The sequence below is a fragment of the Mastomys coucha genome, unplaced genomic scaffold (genome assembly GCF_008632895.1).
Source record: "Mastomys coucha isolate ucsf_1 unplaced genomic scaffold, UCSF_Mcou_1 pScaffold14, whole genome shotgun sequence".
Taxonomy (NCBI): Eukaryota; Metazoa; Chordata; class Mammalia; order Rodentia; family Muridae; genus Mastomys; species Mastomys coucha.
In genome coordinates this window covers 57,097,926-57,104,304 of record NW_022196896.1, presented here as the reverse complement: position 1 = coordinate 57,104,304, position 6,379 = coordinate 57,097,926, and the positions used below count along the sequence as shown (strand labels likewise).

Genomic DNA, 6,379 nt, shown 5'->3' with positions numbered 1-6,379 from the left:
GTAGTTGAGTGTATCTGTGAACTGATCCACAATATTTATAAGTTAAATAGCTATCATTGTACAGAAATGTCTTTCTCTTTCATAGATAGATAGATAAATAGATAGATAGATATAGATATAGATATAGATATATAGATATGCTATAAATTAACAAGCTCAAATAAGACCCAGAATATGAGGTTAAGAGTCACTAGACAACCCAAATTGCTTTCTTAACAACCTGAAAGTCACTGAAATGTATTCCAAGGTCTGGATTTATAGGCAAGAATAAATTGTTATGTTTCATAGTGTTCTTCTAACATTTTATTATAAATATGTTAAATATGAATTATGCAATTAGACTTAGTAATATTCTTTTTTCAGTTTTCCATTGTGATCTGGAAAGCAGGGGTTGGGGGAATCTTCATTCCTCTTCTAACTATGCATGAGTCACCTTGAACAATTGAACTCTTGATTCTGTACTATAAAATCAGTAGCAGGGCAAATTTTATCTTGTGCACAATATCCATTGCTTTGATGATTTCATATCCATAGCTTGTTAGTCAATGTTCTCTAAAGGAACAAACTATTAAATGGGTATATATATTAAAGGAGTATTTCAGATTAGCTTACGTGACCAAGGGCTGCATCATTCAACACTGGCTTTCTCACTATGGAGAGCTCAAGAATCAGTTCCCATCTTGTCCTTAATACCTGGAGAGCCACTATCTTCAGTCCATATTAGATGTGAAAAGAAACTAGGCTCTCGTATTAGTGAAGAAATGCAGCAGCAGCAGCCTGAGAAGACACAGCATCAGTAACAACAGTACAGTTAGATGAACTCACCAAAAGGACTTGAAAACAAGAAGATAAAAAAGCAACAATTTTTTTCCTAGACTTCTTTTTTATACGGGTTGACAACCAAAAGTGCCAATCACATTAAGAATGTGTATCCTTTCTTAATAGACCTAATCAATCCATCACAATTTTTATAAGCTATTTTAGTAGAGACAACCTCATATAGGTCTGCCCTAATTGATTACAGTTCTTTTAATTGATTTCAGATCCAGTTTTTTAATTAATTTCAGACCAAATCTCTTAATGGATTCCGTATCTAATCAAGTTTTCAAATGAAATTAAGCATTTCCCATGATAAATAATTTTAGAGTCTCAGAGCTGCTAAGATACAGATGGAGACAGGGAAGCTGGAGGAGCTGCCATCAGTCTTCAGTGGAACATTCCAGTGCTTTCCGAACCTGAGCAATAAAAACAAGCATGATGATCACAAAGTCATATCTAATCTAAGCTACAAGTCAGACCCAAGCCAGCACTGGACACATAGTGAGATCTTTCCGAAAACAAAATGAAACAAAATGCCAAACAGAACATAATTATCTCCTGAGAGGCTCTGACAGTACCTAACTAGTACAGATGTAGAGGCTCACAGCCATCCATCGAACTGAGTACAGGGTCCCCAATGAAGGAATTAGAGAAAGGAGCAATGGAGCTGAGGGGTTTGCAGCCCCTTAGGACAAACAACAATATGAACTAACTAGTACCCTCGGAGCTCCCAGAGTCTCAACCACCAACAAAAGAATGCACATGGAGGGGTCTGATTGTTCTGGCAGCGCGTGTATAGTGGAGGATTGCAAATTCGATCATCAATGGGAGGAGAGGAGCTCGGCCCTGTGAAGGTTCTGTGCCCCAGTGTAGGGGAATGCCAGGTCCAATAAGTGGGAGAGGCTGGGGTGGCAGGTATGGGGAGGGGGGAGGCAACAGGGGTTTGTTTTTGTTGTTTTTGTTTGTTTCTTTGTTTTTTAGAGGGGAAACTGGGAAGGGAGGAATTTACATGTAAATAAAGAAAATATCTAATAAAAAAAATAACTATTCAAGTTAAAACCATAATAATAAAAAGAAAGCCATCCACTGCTGGAAACACACACACACACACACACACACACACACCCTCACACACACACACACTCACACACACACACACACACTCACACACACACACTCACTCACACACATACACTCACACACACACACACTAACACACACTCACACACACACTCACACACACACTCAAACACACACTCACACACACTCACACTCACACACATACACTCACACACACTCACACACACACACTCACACACACTCACACACACACACACACATAGTCTCACACACACTCACACACACACACTCACATGCACACACACATGTACACACACACCCCCACACACACGCACGCATGCTCATACACACACACACATTATCTTATAGATGTATTTCTCATGTACATGTCAATATACATTCCCATAATTTCTATAGTACTGTTTTTTTTCCATTTTAGCAATTTAAAATAATATTTACTACTATTTTGAAGTGACTTTGATATTTTGTTTTAATTTAAACTTGTAACATCATCGATGTTTTTGTTTATGGAAGCACTTGGCAGTCGATATAAGCAGGACATAGGAGATTTTGTTTGATTGTTTTCAGAATACACATGACTTGCCCAAATTTAGTCTCAACTCATACAATTACATGTTCACATGGACTGTAGAGAGCTGGAGTGTAATAAATATGAAGCATTTTTATTAGATATTTCTTTATTTACATGTCATACAATATCTCCTTTCCCAGTTTCCCCTCCAAAACAAAAACAAAAACAAAACAAAACAAAAAACAACAAGAACAAACCCTTGTTCCCTCCCCTCTCCCCCTCCCTCCCTCCCCTGCTTCCCACCCCACCCTCTCCTGCGTACTAGCCCTGGCATTCCCCTACACTGGGGACATAGAACCTTCACAGGGCCAAGGGCCTCTTCTCCCACTGATGACTGACTTGGCCATCCTGTACTATACATATGCTGCTGGAGCCATTAGTCCCACCATGTGGAATGGATACAGAAATTGTGGTACATCTATACAGTGGAGTACTACTCAGCTATTAAAAACAATGAATTTGTGAAATTCTTAGGGAGATGAATGGATCTGGAGAATATCATCCTGAGTGAGGTAACCCAGTCACAAAAGAACACACATGGTATGCACTCTCTGATAAGTGGTTGTTAGCCCAGAAGATCGGAATACACAAAGTACAATCCACAAACCACAAGAAACTCAAGAAGAAGGAAGACCAAAATGTGGATACTTCATTCCTTCTTAAAAGGGGGAACAAAATACCCATGGAAGGAGTTGCAGAGACTAACTATGGAGCAGAGACTGAAGGAAGGACAATCCAGCCTGATATAGTTGTCTCCTGAGAGGCTCTGACAGTACCAGACTAAAACAGAAGTAGAGGCTCACAACCATGCATTAAACTGAGTACAGGGTCCCCAATGAAGGATCTAGAGAAAGGACAGAAGCTGCTAAAGGGTTTGAAACCCCTTAGGATGAATAACAATATGAAACATGTTTTTTTCTTATTTGAAAAGAATATAATAAATACTAAAGACACAGTTTCCAATATTAAAGAAGATCCTGAAGGAAGTTTAATTTAGAAACATGCATGAATTATTTATGACTATAGTGAAACAGTTTCTTATTTCAAGGCTTAAAGCATTACTACCTTTCTGTAACAATGTCTCTCTAGGTGTGAGCTAAAGTATCTATGCACTAGAATAGACATTCTGACACACAGGAATTTCACCAGACTGTAGAATCCTGGCCATGTTAGAGGGTGCCCAGTAATTTTTATATAGAATCCCCTCTAGCTAAAAGTTATGAACAGACCCAAAATGTTCTTTTATTAGTTTTATGTTTATTACATGTTAGAATCCTAAATTTTCACATTGCACAAATGATTTTATTCAACACAAATTTGAATTGATAAGGTGATTTATTATTGAAAGGGTAGATCAAAGATCTTTTAACATTTCTTGCCTTTGCATTCTAATTATAATCAATACTGAATTAAAATTTAAGCAATTAATATTTATTGATGTCAAGTTCTATATTTAGTATTTATATGTTTATGTGCATGGTTGTTTTACCTACATTTATGTGTTTAGATTGTGTGCCTAGTCCACTGTGTAATCAAGAGGAGGGTGATGGATCTCCTAGAACTGGATTTACATGTAGTGGTACATTGTCATGTGGATGCTTGGTTGAACCCTGATCTCTGCAATAAAAGTCAGTGCTCTTATAGTTGAACTATATCCCAGCTCCCTAGTTCATTAATATTATAAAAAATAGATTTGAAATCTCTAAGGGGAAAATGGAATGACTAATAAATACAAAAATTTTAAATTTGAAAATAAATTTGAAATTAATTACTTGATAGTTTTGAACATCCCAGATATTACAGTGATTCTTTTCCTCATACTGTGGGTAGAAAAGAATATACAATGTTAGGTGTCCAACAAAAGTATAATGTACTTTCTGAATTAAAAAAATAATAATAATAATCTAGAATTGTTTCTATGGCTACACTAAACATGAAATTTCACTTTATTGCAGATGAAATATCACTTTATTACAGATGTCAAACAAGTAAATGTTGCTTCTAGTCCGTTACTTAGCACGTTTGGTCTCTGATGACCCAGAGTCCTGTGTTAGGTTCAAGTCCCTTTATCTTCTATGACATAATCAGATATTTAAATCTAATTTAATACACTCAACATTCATTTTAAAACCAAATATTGACTTAATTTATATTCTGCATATATTGTCATCATTTAATGAAAATGAATTTAAATGAACTAAACTCTTAAGATTTCCTTTTAAAGTTCGATAACAACAAGAAGTTAAAAGAGTAACTCATATTTGGCTTTAGGCCATGATCTCCATGTTGCTTGATAGGCGAATTATAAGTGATAGGGTACAAGGCATTCATTTAATATTCTTACATTTTAATAATTTTAGCAAGATTCAGTGACAATATCTATAATTCCAGCTTTTGGGACAAAGCCTGGAAAAAATACTAAGTACATGTAAAACATGGCCTAATAAAACACGTCTAGCTCTGTTACTCCCTGTTCCAGAGACAGCAGCATCATCTTGTACAGTGCCAGCCTCATCCAGTAGACAGATGGTGATGGTCAATTGAGCAGATTTGATTGTATTGGGTGCCTAGTTACAAGAGCTGCCTTCTGCTCTGCACTTGGCAAAGTGGAGATTTTTGCCATTAATGACCCCTTCATTGACCTCAACAACATGGTCTACATGATCCAGTATGACTCCACCCATGGAAAACTCAACAACACAGTCAAGGCTGAGAATGGGAAGCTTGTCATCAATGGGAAGCCCATTACTACCTTCCAGGAGCAAGATCCTGCTAACATCAAATGGGATGATGCTGGTGCTGAGTATGTTGTGGAGTCTACTGGCATCTTCACCACCATAGATAAGGACAGGGCCCACTTGAAGGGTGGGGACAAAAGGGTATTCATCTCTGCCCTTTCTGCCAATGACCCTATGTTTGTGATGGGTATGAACAAGAAATATGATAATTCACTCAAGATGGTCAGCAATGCATCCCATATGACCAACTCCTTAGACCCCCTGTCCAAGGTCATCTACAATAACGTTGGCATAGTGGAAAAGCTCATGACCATGGTCCATGCCATCACTGCCACTCAGAAGATTGTGGGTGGCCCCTCTGTAAAGTTGTGACATGATGGCCATGGGGCTGCCCAGAACATCATCCCTGCATCCACTGGTGCTGCCAAGTCTGTGGGCAAAGTCATCCCAGTTCTGGACAGGAAGCTCAATGGCATGGTCTTAAATGTTCCTACCCCTAATATATTCATTGTGGATGTGACAAGCCACCTGGAGAAACCTGCCAAGTATGATGACATCAATAAGGTGGTGAAGCAGGCATCTGAGGGCCCACTAAAGGGCATCCTTTGCTACACTGAGGACCAAGTTGTCTCCTACAACTTCAACAGCAACTCCCACTCTTCCACCTTTGATGCTAGGCCTTGCATTGCTCTCAATGACAATGTTGTAAAGCTTATTTCCTATTATTACAATGAATACAGCTATAGCAACAGAGTGGTAGACCTCATGGCCTACATGGTCTCTAAGGAGTAAGAAACCCTGGGCTACCCACCCCAGCAAGGACACTGAGAACAAGAGAAAGGCCCTCCATTGCTGAGGAGTCCCTGTCCCATCTCAGCCCCCAACACTTAGTATTTCCCTCACAGTTTCCATCCCAGACCACAATAACAGGAAGAGCCTATTCCTACTCTCCCTAACCTCTTGAATGACAACAATAAAGTTCTCTCCCCATCCCTCAATAAAAAGAAAGCTAAAAGAAGAGAAAAGGTCAGTTATTAAAAAAGACGTTGTCTCAGAATGGCAGAAGATAAGAGACAAAATTAGCCAGAGACAAGGACGTTGTTAATAGAAACACAAAGAACATGAACATAAGTTCTCTCTTTTTTTTCTT

The 6,379-nt window shown here is 38.4% G+C and overlaps 1 pseudogene; it reads left to right on the top strand.

Moving 5' to 3' along the window:
* The first annotated feature begins 761 nt into the window (after positions 1–761).
* LOC116089400 lies at positions 762–6,021 on the top strand (annotated as a pseudogene).
* Positions 6,022–6,379: the final 358 nt, after the last annotated feature.